This window comes from Spermophilus citellus, assembly GCF_964194105.1.
Source record: "Spermophilus citellus genome assembly, chromosome: 5".
In the NCBI taxonomy this organism is placed as follows: domain Eukaryota; kingdom Metazoa; phylum Chordata; class Mammalia; order Rodentia; family Sciuridae; genus Spermophilus; species Spermophilus citellus.
Window position 1 is genome coordinate 174,846,777 of NC_138186.1, and position 12,650 is coordinate 174,859,426.

Sequence of the window (12,650 nt, forward strand, 5' to 3'; positions counted from 1 at the left end):
CCTGGGGGAGCCTGTGTGTTAGCCCCCTGTCCTGGGGGAGCCTGTGTGTTAGCCCCCTGTCCTGGGGGAGCCTGTGTGTTAGCCCCCTGTCCTGGGGGATCCTGTGTGTTAGCCCCCTGTCCTGGGGGATCCTGTGTGTTAGCCCCCTCTCCTGGGGGAGCCTGTGTGTTAGCCCCCTGTCCTGGGGGATCCTGTGTGTTAGCCCCCTGTCCTGGGGGATCCTGTGTGTTAGCCCCCTGTCCTGGGGGAGCCTGTGTGTTAGCCCCCTGTCCTGGAGGATCCTGTGTGTTAGCCCCCTGTCCTGGGGGATCCTGTGTGTTAGCCCCCTGTCCTGGGGGAGCCTGTGTGTTAGCCCCCTGTCCTGGGGGAGCCTGTGTGTTAGCCCCCTCTCCTGGGGGATCCTGTGTGTTAGCCCCCTCTCCTGGGGGAGCCTGTGTGTTAGCCCCCTGTCCTGGGGGAGCCTGTGTGTTAGCCCCCTGTCCTGGGGGATCCTGTGTGTTAGCCCCCTGTCCTGGGGGATCCTGTGTGTTAGCCCCCCTGTCCTGGGGGGGGGATCCTGTGTGTTAGCCCCCCTCTCCTGGGGGAGCCTGTGTGTTAGCCCCCTGTCCTGGGGGAGCCTGTGTGTTAGCCCCCTCTCCTGGGGGGGGATCCTGTGTGTTAGCCCCCCTGTCCTGGGGGATCCTGTGTGTTAGCCCCCCTGTCCTGGGGGGGGGATCCTGTGTGTTAGCCCCCCTCTCCTGGGGGAGCCTGTGTGTTAGCCCCCTGTCCTGGGGGAGCCTGTGTGTTAGCCCCCTGTCCTGGGGGATCCTGTGTGTTAGCCCCCTGTCCTGGGGGATCCTGTGTGTTAGCCCCCTGTCCTGGGGGATCCTGTGTGTTAGCCCCCTGTCCTGGGGGATCCTGTGTGTTAGCCCCCCTGTCCTGGGGGAGCCTGTGTGTTAGCCCCCTGTCCTGGGGGGAGCCTGTGTGTTAGCCCCCTGTCCTGGGGGAGCCTGTGTGTTAGCCCCCTCTCCTGGGGGAGCCTGTGTGTTAGCCCCCTGTCCTGGGGGAGCCTGTGTGTTAGCCCCCTGTCCTGGGGGATCCTGTGTGTTAGCCCCCTGTCCTGGGGGAGCCTGTGTGTTAGCCCCCTGTCCTGGGGGAGCCTGTGTGTTAGCCCCCTGTCCTGGGGGGAGCCTGTGTGTTAGCCCCCTGTCCTGGGGGAGCCTGTGTGTTAGCCCCCTCTCCTGGGGGAGCCTGTGTGTTAGCCCCCTGTCCTGGGGGGGGATCCTGTGTGTTAGCCCCCCTGTCCTGGGGGATCCTGTGTGTTAGCCCCCCTGTCCTGGGGGGGGGATCCTGTGTGTTAGCCCCCCTCTCCTGGGGGAGCCTGTGTGTTAGCCCCCTGTCCTGGGGGATCCTGTGTGTTAGCCCCCTGTCCTGGGGGATCCTGTGTGTTAGCCCCCCTGTCCTGGGGGGGGATCCTGTGTGTTAGCCCCCCTCTCCTGGGGGAGCCTGTGTGTTAGCCCCCTGTCCTGGGGGAGCCTGTGTGTTAGCCCCCTGTCCTGGGGGAGCCTGTGTGTTAGCCCCCTGTCCTGGGGGGGGATCCTGTGTGTTAGCCCCCCTGTCCTGGGGGATCCTGTGTGTTAGCCCCCCTGTCCTGGGGGGAGCCTGTGTGTTAGCCCCCTCTCCTGGGGGATCCTGTGTGTTAGCCCCCCTGTCCTGGGGGAGCCTGTGTGTTAGCCCCCTGTCCTGGGGGGGGATCCTGTGTGTTAGCCCCCCTCTCCTGGGGGAGCCTGTGTGTTAGCCCCCTGTCCTGGGGGATCCTGTGTGTTAGCCCCCTGTCCTGGGGGATCCTGTGTGTTAGCCCCCCTGTCCTGGGGGGGGATCCTGTGTGTTAGCCCCCCTCTCCTGGGGGAGCCTGTGTGTTAGCCCCCTGTCCTGGGGGATCCTGTGTGTTAGCCCCCCTGTCCTGGGGGGGGGATCCTGTGTGTTAGCCCCCCTCTCCTGGGGGAGCCTGTGTGTTAGCCCCCTGTCCTGGGGGAGCCTGTGTGTTAGCCCCCTGTCCTGGGGGATCCTGTGTGTTAGCCCCCCTGTCCTGGGGGAGCCTGTGTGTTAGCCCCCTGTCCTGGGGGGGGATCCTGTGTGTTAGCCCCCTGTCCTGGGGGATCCTGTGTGTTAGCCCCCCTGTCCTGGGGGGGGGATCCTGTGTGTTAGCCCCCCTCTCCTGGGGGAGCCTGTGTGTTAGCCCCCTGTCCTGGGGGAGCCTGTGTGTTAGCCCCCTGTCCTGGGGGATCCTGTATGTTAGCCCCCCTGTCCTGGGGGGGGGATCCTGTGTGTTAGCCCCCTGTCCTGGGGGATCCTGTGTGTTAGCCCCCTCTCCTGGGGGATCCTGTATGTTAGCCCCCTGTCCTGGGGGGGGATCCTGTGTGTTAGCCCCCTGTCCTGGGGGATCCTGTGTGTTAGCCCCCTCTCCTGGGGGATCCTGTATGTTAGCCCCCTGTCCTGGGGGGGGATCCTGTGTGTTAGCCCCCTGTCCTGGGGGATCCTGTGTGTTAGCCCCCTCTCCTGGGGGATCCTGTATGTTAGCCCCCTGTCCTGGGGGGGGATCCTGTGTGTTAGCCCCCTCTCCTGGGGGATCCTGTATGTTAGCCCCCTGTCCTGGGGGGGGATCCTGTATGTTAGCCCCCTCTCCTGGGGGATCCTGTGTGTTAGCCCCCTGTCCTGGGGGAGCCTGTGTGTTAGCCCCCCCTGTCCTGGGGGGAGCCTGTGTGTTAGCCCCCTGTCCTGGGGGATCCTGTGTGTTAGCCCCCTCTCCTGGGGGAGCCTGTGTGTTAGCCCCCCTGTCCTGGGGGAGCCTGTCTGTCCTGGAGGGTGCCTGCTGCCCCTCTGTGTGCTGTTGTCATTCTCCCTCTGCTGTTCGTGCTGCCATGCTGGAACAGGCTTGGGGTACGTGTCTCCCTGGGAGCAGCAACAGGCTGGCTACAGCCAGCCCACGGGATGCATGTGGGCTCCTGCCTTGTCTTCCCTGTGGCCTTGGTGCCCATGGCACCTGCCTTGGTGTTGCTGGGTGGTTGGGCTTGGTGGAGGCTAGGCTTGGTGGAGGCTGGGCCAGGTGGAGGCTGGGCTTGGTGGAGGCTGGGCTTGGCATCAACCGCCCACCACAGCTGCAGGCTCCCGCTGTGTGCACCTGCAGCCTCAGGACCTCTGCCCATACCATGCAGTGTGGCGGCCTCTGGGCCTCTTGCAACTCAGGTCTAATCCCAGACTCTGCCTTCTCCACAGCTGCCATCTGCCGTTCCAACGTGGTCTGACGCCTATGGCTGGTGCCACCTGAGGCTCATGGTTTGGAGGATTGTCCCACCACGAGTCAGCACAGTCCCCGGGAGCACCGCAGCACCTCGGATCCCACCAAGGCGAAGAGGCTCTCAGCTTCCAGCTTCCTGGCCCGACTTGGGATAGGTAGATTTCATGACCCGTCTTCCCCAGGGATTGATGGGGCTTGTTGTTGTTTGTTGCTGTCTCTAATTTCCATGAAATGTGATTTATTCTAAAATCGACACACAAGGTAAAAACTGGGTGGAGTCAGATTGTCCTTTGAAACACAAACACTACTCTGCCAACCAGAACACCATTACACAAGGATTCACCCCTTCTCCTGCCCGTGCAGAAAGATCCCAGCTGAACGGGACCCTGTGTGGCCAAAGGCCACCAGAGTTGGGATTTTGCCCTTAGCAGGCACTTCCCTACAAAAATGTCCTTTAGGAAAGTGTGGGGCCTCAGACCAGAACTCGATCATACCCCACCTGGATGCTAGGCCTCCCTCCTCTCCTCCCCTGCCGTGAACTTGACCTTGGGCAAAGCTCACTGCATTCTCAAGTGTCCAATTTTCCTGGGGTACAGAGCCCCTTCCTTCCAGTCTCACTTTTGTTAGGAGTCGCACTGAGTTTATAGGCATTCTAGAGAGAACGGACGTCTTTTTAAGACATCAGGCTCCCTGTCCACAGGCAGCACTGAGTTCAGAACCCCTTGCACACGGCCTTGTGAATTCAGAGCCCTCTGTGCAGGCGGCCCTGTGAGTTCAGAGCACGAGAGTTGGGGCCTCTGTGGTGTGCCCACAGAACCTGGAGGAGGCCGGTGCTGTTGTGAATGTGTCCCACCCTCACTGAGTGTCCCACCTGGTTGTTGGGCTAAACACTCTGCAATCGCAAGGTTCCTAAATCTAGAAATGCTTGAGGAACTGTCTCTCGGCTCTAATTCACCAGTATGGGGTCTGACGCTTCTAGTTCCCCACTTTCGTGATCCGACTCATGCAGATAAGCAGCCCTGCCTCTGTTCCCAGATCTTCACGGCCCGGTGAGGGCGGCCACCTGTCTTCACTGTTGGGGGACGCCCTGGCTCTGACCCCATCTTCACAGGGACCTTTTCTTCCTCATAGAAGAGCTCTGGTGGTGCAGACCAGAGCTCTCCTGAGGCCGGGCGCTCTGTCCCCAGCTTCCTGAGTGTTGTTCTAAACTGTTCCCATAACTGTGTGCTGGAGCAGCACCGTGCATGGAGGTTTCCTCAGGCTGAGCTGCCTGGTGCCCCCGAGAGGACCCACTGGACAGCACGTCTCTTCTGAAACACAATGCTGGACTTAGATGTGTTTTATTTAGGAATTTTGGCTTTCTTCTCATGGACTGTCACCTTGTGGTTTGGGAGTCATGACCATGCTGGCTATAAACCTATCTTCCTGCTCTCCGGCGGACCTGGCCCTGTAGCCTGGACTCTTGAGTCGGGAGCGTTTTTTTATTTTGCGGGTAGTGCGTCCATTCTGTCAGCATTTGCCGTCCATCAGTGCCGCTGTCGGTGGTAACTGTGTCTCACTGCTGCTGTGCCCACTCTAGCTGTCTCCACTGCCCTCTCTTCTCCTTTCCTGTTTGCAATCCCTGCATTGTGTATTTGCATTTCTTCCTCTGAAGCTTGACAGACGCCTTAAGAACAGAGGGGCCTCAGAGTCCTTGCTCTTCCCACTTGGCTCCTGTACCCTGTGTGCTCCAGGTCAAGGCTTGGTGCCTTTGCAGTGTCCCTCTTGCTCTGTGGACCCGCTCTGTTGTTTTCAGCTGTGGAACCGAGTGTCCCCAGGGCTTTGCCACATCCACCCACAGGTGAGCACAGGTCCAGTGCTGCAGTCGATCTCTCAGGCATCCAGACAGGGAGGCAGAGATGCGGGTAAAGCACCCCATGGCCGTGGCCACAGCTGCTGACCTCCGGGAAGCCAGGGCCACAGCACTCTGCAACCAGCACCCAGCCAGCCCAGCCCTCACTCCACCTGCCAAACACAATGCGTCTGTCTCCCTGGCCCCTCATGGCCTGGGCTCCAGGGTCTCCTTCCTGGAGTCCCTCAGGCAGCTCTGGATTTGTGCACACCAGGGGCCATCTGGTCAGCAGGGCTTCATATACTGGAGCGAGGGCCTCCATTCTGAAACAGACAGAAATGAGGGTCACAGAAAACTGTCCACCTCCTGCCTCGCCTCCAAACCCACCTTGCTGGAAGCAGAGGCTGATCCAGATTGTAGAGGGCCTGAAACTTACACAATTTGGAAGCTCCTTTTTTTTAAGAAAAACAAATCCAAATTGTGAGCCTCAGAATCTCTCTCTGAAGAACTGTGGGTGATAGGTGCCAAGGTGCACTAATTAGTGCTATTCCAAGTGCAACCTATGGAAAGCCAACTTAATCCCTCTCAGAAGAAAGAACAAGGGTGATGGCCTGCCACTGGCCTCTGGAGAAGGCCAGGCCAGCCCGGGGGAAGGCAGCAGGCAGCCGGGCCACAGCAACGTGGCCCCTGGTGGACCCCAGGGCCCGGGTTCTTCCTGGACTCCTCTTTCTGACTAGGAAATGAGGTCTTGGAGGGTAAGAAGCATGGCTGCCTGCAAGGAGCAAAAGCCAAGATCTCAGCAAAGCCCCTGGGCACAGAAGCGTGGGCCAGCCAGGAGGTTGTGCTGCAGCCTATAGCCACCTCCACTGCCCTCCTCTGCTCTCGGCATCTGCGTCCTTCCCCCACCCGTCAGCCTCCACCACAGGACGTTGATTGCCACCAGCAGCCCAGACACTCAACTCAGCTTCTCCATGACAGAGAGTGTCTGACGTGCTGGGCTCTCCGACAGAGCCCAGGGAAGGGGTCTGCTGGCCCTCTCTGGTTGGGGTGGTGACATGCCGGAGGCTGACCATGAGAGCTGAGCCTGCTCCTGCTCCTATATGCTGCGGAGGCCCAGACCCCACGGAGGGGACATCATCCTTCGCAGAGGGAGCTGAGCTGCCCCTCCGCGGCTGAGCCCTGTCTGCTGCCCTAGCCTTAGGCCTGCCATGCTTCTCTAAAGCATGACGTGGCCCCAGCTTTGCCCATGAGAAAGGGCCCCAGATGGGCAGCACTTTCAATGATGCTGTTTTATGACCTACGACTCCATTTGCTTCCTGAGCTCTGTGAGACAAAGTGGAGCTCCCTCTACCAAGACCCCCCCATCAGCTCCTGGAAGGGGCCGTGGCCTCCTGCCCCGATTCCCAGCCCTAGCCCCTTCTCCTTGAAGGTCACTCACACCTCTTTGGCGGTGACATCCTGGGTGTTTCCTTGAAGGCTCAGTCTTGGGTGCAACTCTCCTGACGCCTCCACAACCGCGGCTGTGCACGCTCTGCGGCTGTGGCGTTCCGCGGTGTTCTGCAGCCACCCTGTGCAGGGCCTCCTCCACGCTCTGCCTGCCTGGTGCTGCGTTCCCAGGACGGTCAGTGGCTGCCTCTGACGGGCCTGGAGGCCACAGGGGTGCACAGCACCTGCTGTCCCCCTGCAGGGACCTTCTCCTGGTCTGTTCTGCTCTTGTGTCGGGTTCCCCACGTGCTCCGAGGCTGCTGCACCTGAGTGGCTGGTCAAGAGACCCCCAGCCAGGAGGACGCCCTGTGGACCACAGCCCCGTGCTGGCGGCATCCGCGCACCAGGAACTGCATTTTCATGCAAACCTGGCTGTTGGCGTGTTCCTGTCCACTTCCCCGTGAAGAGACCGGGCCCCCAGTGCCTGACCTCCTCAGAGCGGGGCACCAGCAGCAGTAAAGCGCCACTTCCCTCTGGCCCCACAGGACACACCGCGGCCTGTCCTGGTCTCCAGGGAAGCCATCAAGTCTCCTGCCTGCAAATCCCAAATCCGTGAAACCAAACATGAAATTCGGGCCTGGCAAAGACCTAGCAGGTCAAGAAGTGATTTAACACTGTTCAATTCAGCAAAGAAATAATCAGCAATGCCCAGGAATTTGTATTTCTTCAAAATATACCTAAATAACAATTAATGATTTTAATTTTCAATAAAAATTAACTTTTTAAATGAGTTCCTGATCTTGATTTCTAATAACAAAGGCCTTTTATCAAGAACACCAGTATTTCACAACAGCCATGAACAGAGCCCTCATTCAGCTGGCTGTGATGGTCCACATGAGGGGAGACAGCAGAGAACACAAGCAAGGTGGCCACGCTGCATCCCGAGGACCAGGGCCACAGGGGCCACTGCGGGGGTCCCAGCCCCCTGGCTGCTGGCACCCTCCAGGTGATGCCCAGGAGGCTGGGAGCTCCTTGGAAGCAGAGCAGAGCCCAAGTGCAGGTCCTCAGCTCGGCGCAGGCTCCTGGTCCGAGAGGTTCTCCGTGGTCAGAGGAATGCACTCCTCACCAGGGGCAAAGTGGGGGGTGCACATGGGCCTCCTGCCCCACCACACTGGGTTCCCTCACCCATGCTGCTGTCACCTAGCTGCCTGTCCAAAGTCCAGAAGTTGCTCTGCTCCTTGCAGGAGAGAGTGGGTCTCTTCCATCCTGCAAGGGTTCAGCTCATTTTTGTTGGATGGAACCAAATCCAAGGTCTTCAACCACCAAGACAGAGGCCAGAGACCCCCTTCCCCTTGAGGCACACCCATGCAAGACGTGGACTATGCCGCTCACAGGCCAGGAGCATCTAGTCAGTCCCAGTTGGCCACGTGAAACCCCAGTGCAGGAGGCCTGGGAAAGAGGCTCAGTGCTAGAGGCCAGTGCAGGAATCTATCCCTGGACTCTGGTGTCCCTCTGCCTGAGGCCAGCACAGTGTGCACTGTACTGTTGGCCTGGGCAAGTCTGGACCAGCCTAAGGCAAGTTCCTTCAGTGCAAATCAGGGAGGGATGGACTGTGTACACTTGTGAGGATGACCAGAGGTAGCTTCGATCACGCACTAAGATGCCAGGGGTGTAGACTGGAAACAGGGGATGGCTTTTCCAAAGTCATGCCAGAAAGACGGTCTACCCAGTGTCCACCTGGGCCTCCTCCACAGAGAGTCTGCCCACGTCCCTGCCCAGGGCTCCTGCAGAGTGACTTTTGCTTCTTTTTAGGAAACATGGAACTTTAAGGCCAGTTTTACTCAAGTGGGCTGAGCCGACCTCTGTTGCTGGTCAGCCTACAGGCCCTGACCAGTACCAGCTCACATTTCTAGGGTCTGTTGTAACTTTTCCTGGGACCTTGTTCCTTCTGCACAGCAGCCCTGGGACAGCTGGCCCCCACCACTGTCCACAGGCACACACAGCAAGTGGGCCAGAGGGCAGGGACCAGACCTCGGTGGTGAGCATGGACAGTGAATAGGAACACAGGCCCTTTCCAGCGTCTGCTTCTCACCAGTTTCTGGGAAACTCACCCCAACTTCCTGAACACGTCTGGTGAAGAGCCAGGAGGAGGGCCACTGCCCTCTGTGTCTTCTGCCCATGGCCACAGCACCACAGTCCTCGTTGCCCTGGTAGGAAGGCCCAGGAGGCAGGCTGGAGCCGAGTGCCGGGACTCAGAAACCAGCAGCTGCCCACAGCTTTCCTCAGACAGCAGCAGGTACCAAGGAAGAGCCGCTTCCAGGGCAGGGTGAGGGCCCAGGCACGAGTGTGCAGCAGTCACGGGGCCTGGCACAGCAGGAAGCTCTGAGTAGTGGCATGAAGGCGGGTGCCTATGGCTCCAACTGCCATCTCTGGTTGACTGAGCCATGAGCACAGGAGGGTAGAGCCGAAATCCAGCTGAGCCTTGGGGAGGACCCTTGGCAGCCACAGCCTTCCCCACACCTCCCTCCAGAGCAGGCCACCTCGTGCCCTGCAGATGCCGGCACTGACCCGAGAGTCCCTCCAGTCCCCAGAGTGCTGCCAATTGGAGGGTGTACAGGGACCCGTGAGCTCTCCCCTGATGTCCCTCCCCTCCTGAAGGCCACTGTAAGGACGACTTCTTGTCACCCAGGCAAGAATCGCCCAGCAGCAGGCAGCAGGGATTGCTAGGACCTGGGGAAGGCTAGGGGTGAGATGGGCCTGCCCTTGGAGTCTCCAGCAGTCAGGAGTGCAACCCTCAGCGGCAGGAATCCCAGGGCCCTGCGGTCGCTACAGCCAGGGTCAGTCCCACGCTCTCTAGTCTTCGGAAGCATCAATCCCAACCAGGCACCCAGTGTCCTTCTCAGCAAAAGACTCAGCTCCCTTAGGACTGCCTTGAGGAGCTGCGAGCATGACCTGTAGGATGGCCCGGGTTGGCCCTGGGGCTGCATCTGTACACCAGAGCTGTGAGGTTTCTGCTAGGATATCACCACCAAAGTCCAGTTTTTAAATGATTTTCTCGTGGAGAAATGTATTTTGGAGCACTTATTCCACATCCAGAAGAAACCTGTACTGAAGTTGGCTGCCAGCCCCGTGTACCTCCTGGACTGTCCACTCCTGGACTGTCCACAGTGGCTACCCAAGTCAGCTACCAAGCTGGAGAGTCCTCCTGTGCCTCCAGGGAGTCTCAGCTCTCCTGATCACCTGAGATGAGGAGCAGAGAAGGCCCTGTGCCACCCTGCACTCTGATGGGCACCCAGACGTGGCCCCAGACCCCTGCCAGCGAGAAGTCTTAGATTCTGGAAACCTCAATGTGGCCAAGAAGGTTTTGCAGAGCTCCGCAGCTGTTCTACTGGAAAGGATGTGCTTTTGTTTCTTCCAAAACAGAAGAACACAGAACATCCCACAGACCTAGGGACCCTCCTCTAGGCCGCTCCTCTCCTCTCCTCCCGAGGGCCTCCCCCGTGGGGTCCTGGCGAAGGCCAGCTGCAGATGCTGCAGTGGCAGGTGACAGGGAAACTTTCCAGAGCCTGAGGTCCTAAGAAGGCTGGCCAGATGGCTCCTGCTGGGCGGCCTGGCCGTCTGTCCTGGTCCAGGTGCCTCCCGGGCAATCAGCAAGGGCAGCACCCCTGGAACGGGTCGCAGGGGCGCCCGTGGAAGGCAGCAGGGGACACAGGGACAGATGCACACACGGCACAGGGTTCCAGTCTTTCTTCCTGTGTCAAATCAGAGCTGCAACTTGGGACACCCCAGTGCCTAGAAGAGACGCCCAGAGCTCGACGGCCATGAACACGTGGTAGTCCCTGCCATCCCAGCAAGAGGACATGCCTGTGGAGGTGTTGAGCATGCGTGGTGTCCACACCTGCATGGATGAGGGTCGGCATCTTAATGCTGCTGTCTGCCGTGGGAACCTGGTGCCGAGGGGAAGAAGCCCGCCCTGGGTGGGACTTGTGGGTCTCCCATCTCCTGCATCTGACTGTGCCCTCAGGCCTGGCTTGTTCTTGGTGTCTAACCTGGGTCACGGAGAGCGCCTGCCCTGCCTCTTCCTTGCCCACTCCCATTTCCCTGTGCCTGGCAGACCATCTGCCTCCACCTGACAGATTGCAGCAAGCTCACCCAGCCCAGTTGCCCCTGACTGGTCCCTGAAGCTTTCACCAGAAGCCTCTGACCTCTCTCCCAAGGAAGGTCCTCCCTGGCTCCTCTAATAACAGGCCCCTGCAGCTCCTCAAGTGCCCCCTCATGCCTGTCCCTTCTCCTTATCTAATCTTCCTGCTGGAGGCCCAGCCTCCAGCCTCCACAGCCCTCCTCCTCTTCTTCCTCTTCCCTGGGATTCTGCACCTGGTGCATCTGCCTGGGGGGTATCCTTCTCCTCGCCTGCTCTAGCTCTCGTTTTAATGTGCTTCTTCAGAGCTGCCTCTCTGGTCCAGGCAGGGAGAGCCCAGGCAGGGTCAAGCTACAATTCTAGCTATGGCCTTGGGCCTCTGCTTTACTGTGATCCTCCAGTTTGGGTCACCTGAAGTCTTGTCAAATGCACTTGGGTTCAGAAAGTCTGGGGTGAGGCTCAAGGATATGTCTCCCTAATAAAGTGTCAGGTGACCCCCAAGGCTGCTGGTCGGGGACCACACACTGAGTGTCCTGGCCCAGGAGGCCTGCATCCTGCAGCTACCTCCAGGGGAGGAGAGAGCCATGGAGGAGCATCTGTACCCAGCTGGACTCTGCAGAGTCCTTGGGCACAGCTGCCCAGCTCCCTGGAGACGGGATAGGTCTGTGCCAGGTTCCACCCTGCTGCAGCCCCTCCGCGTGGTGAACCATGAGAAGGGCAGAGGCCCACCTGGGAGGCCCATGGCTGCCCACTCCTCCATACTCACAGGCTCTGGCCTCACTGCTGAGTAGGAGGTGGCCCAGCCCGGCCTGTCCCTTGAGTCCCCTGGGACCAGCAGGGCATCTGGAACGTCCACCTCTATTAAGCCCTGGCTGAAGGCCTGCCAGCCCACAGCACCAGGACCCTCGGCAAGCCGCCATAGGCCACAGGAACAGGAAATGGAGGAGAAAATCTCCTGTTTTGTAAACATGGTGCTGGATTTTAAGGAGAATGAACTCAAAGCTAAGAGGCTGTGCAGGGCCCCAGGGTCTCTATGAGGAATGGGCTCTGGCCTACTCCCTTCCGCATGGGGCAGGAGCTAAGTGAATCTCTGAGGCCTGTGGACATGTAATAGAATCCAGAGTACAGCATCACAGATGGGGTGAAAGTCCACTTCCAGGACCCTCCTGCAGACCCTCCTGCCTGGTGCCTTGGGGAGACAGCAGCCACCAGCACCACTGTGCACTTTGGAGGCAAGCAGTGCTGTGTGCACTACCCGGCGCAAGGTCAGCACCTGTTACCTGGTCCAGGCCCCTCCACACTCGGCAGCTCAGGGCAAGAGGGGTCCCCTGGAAGTCCCTCCAGCAACAACAACCTCTGCTTAAATCTCAGCTGGCAACCCATGCCCTCTGTGTCCTCTGTAACCCGGGCAGCCGTGGTTACAGACCCCCAGGGCTTAGGGTGTACCAAGCTGGGCAGAAGCTGCACTGTGTGCAGTGGACACCCACAGCTCTCTCCCACTCTGGGGAGGTGACCACTCCTCTCTCCAGGTGGCAATGGCTGTGCTCAGCTCGGCTCACGGGCCCCAGCAGCAGCACCCAGCCCTTGGCAGAGCTGGGGGAGAACAGGAGAAAGGGAGGGGGCTGGGAGATTTCCAGGGAGTCTATCCACTCCACAGATAAGAGCAAACGACATGCCAATCTGTATCTGAACATTCAGGTGTTCTCCTGCCAGGTGGCAACCTGGAACAGGGCTGTGGTGCCTTCCAGGGGCCTCGCCGGGCTGGCTGGGTCAAGGAGAAGCCACTGCTGTTGGCTGTGGCATTTCCCATGCACATTCCTCTTCAGAGGACATCTCTGTCAAATTAACTTAATATTTCCTCCATTTAACAGTCCACAATGAGCTGCCCTCACCCTGGTGGGAGCCAGCCCTCCCCAGCTGGGGGTTTCCGGGTCCAAAACAGGCTAGGGTGGGCAGGCCAGCCAGCCGAGGACCCGAGT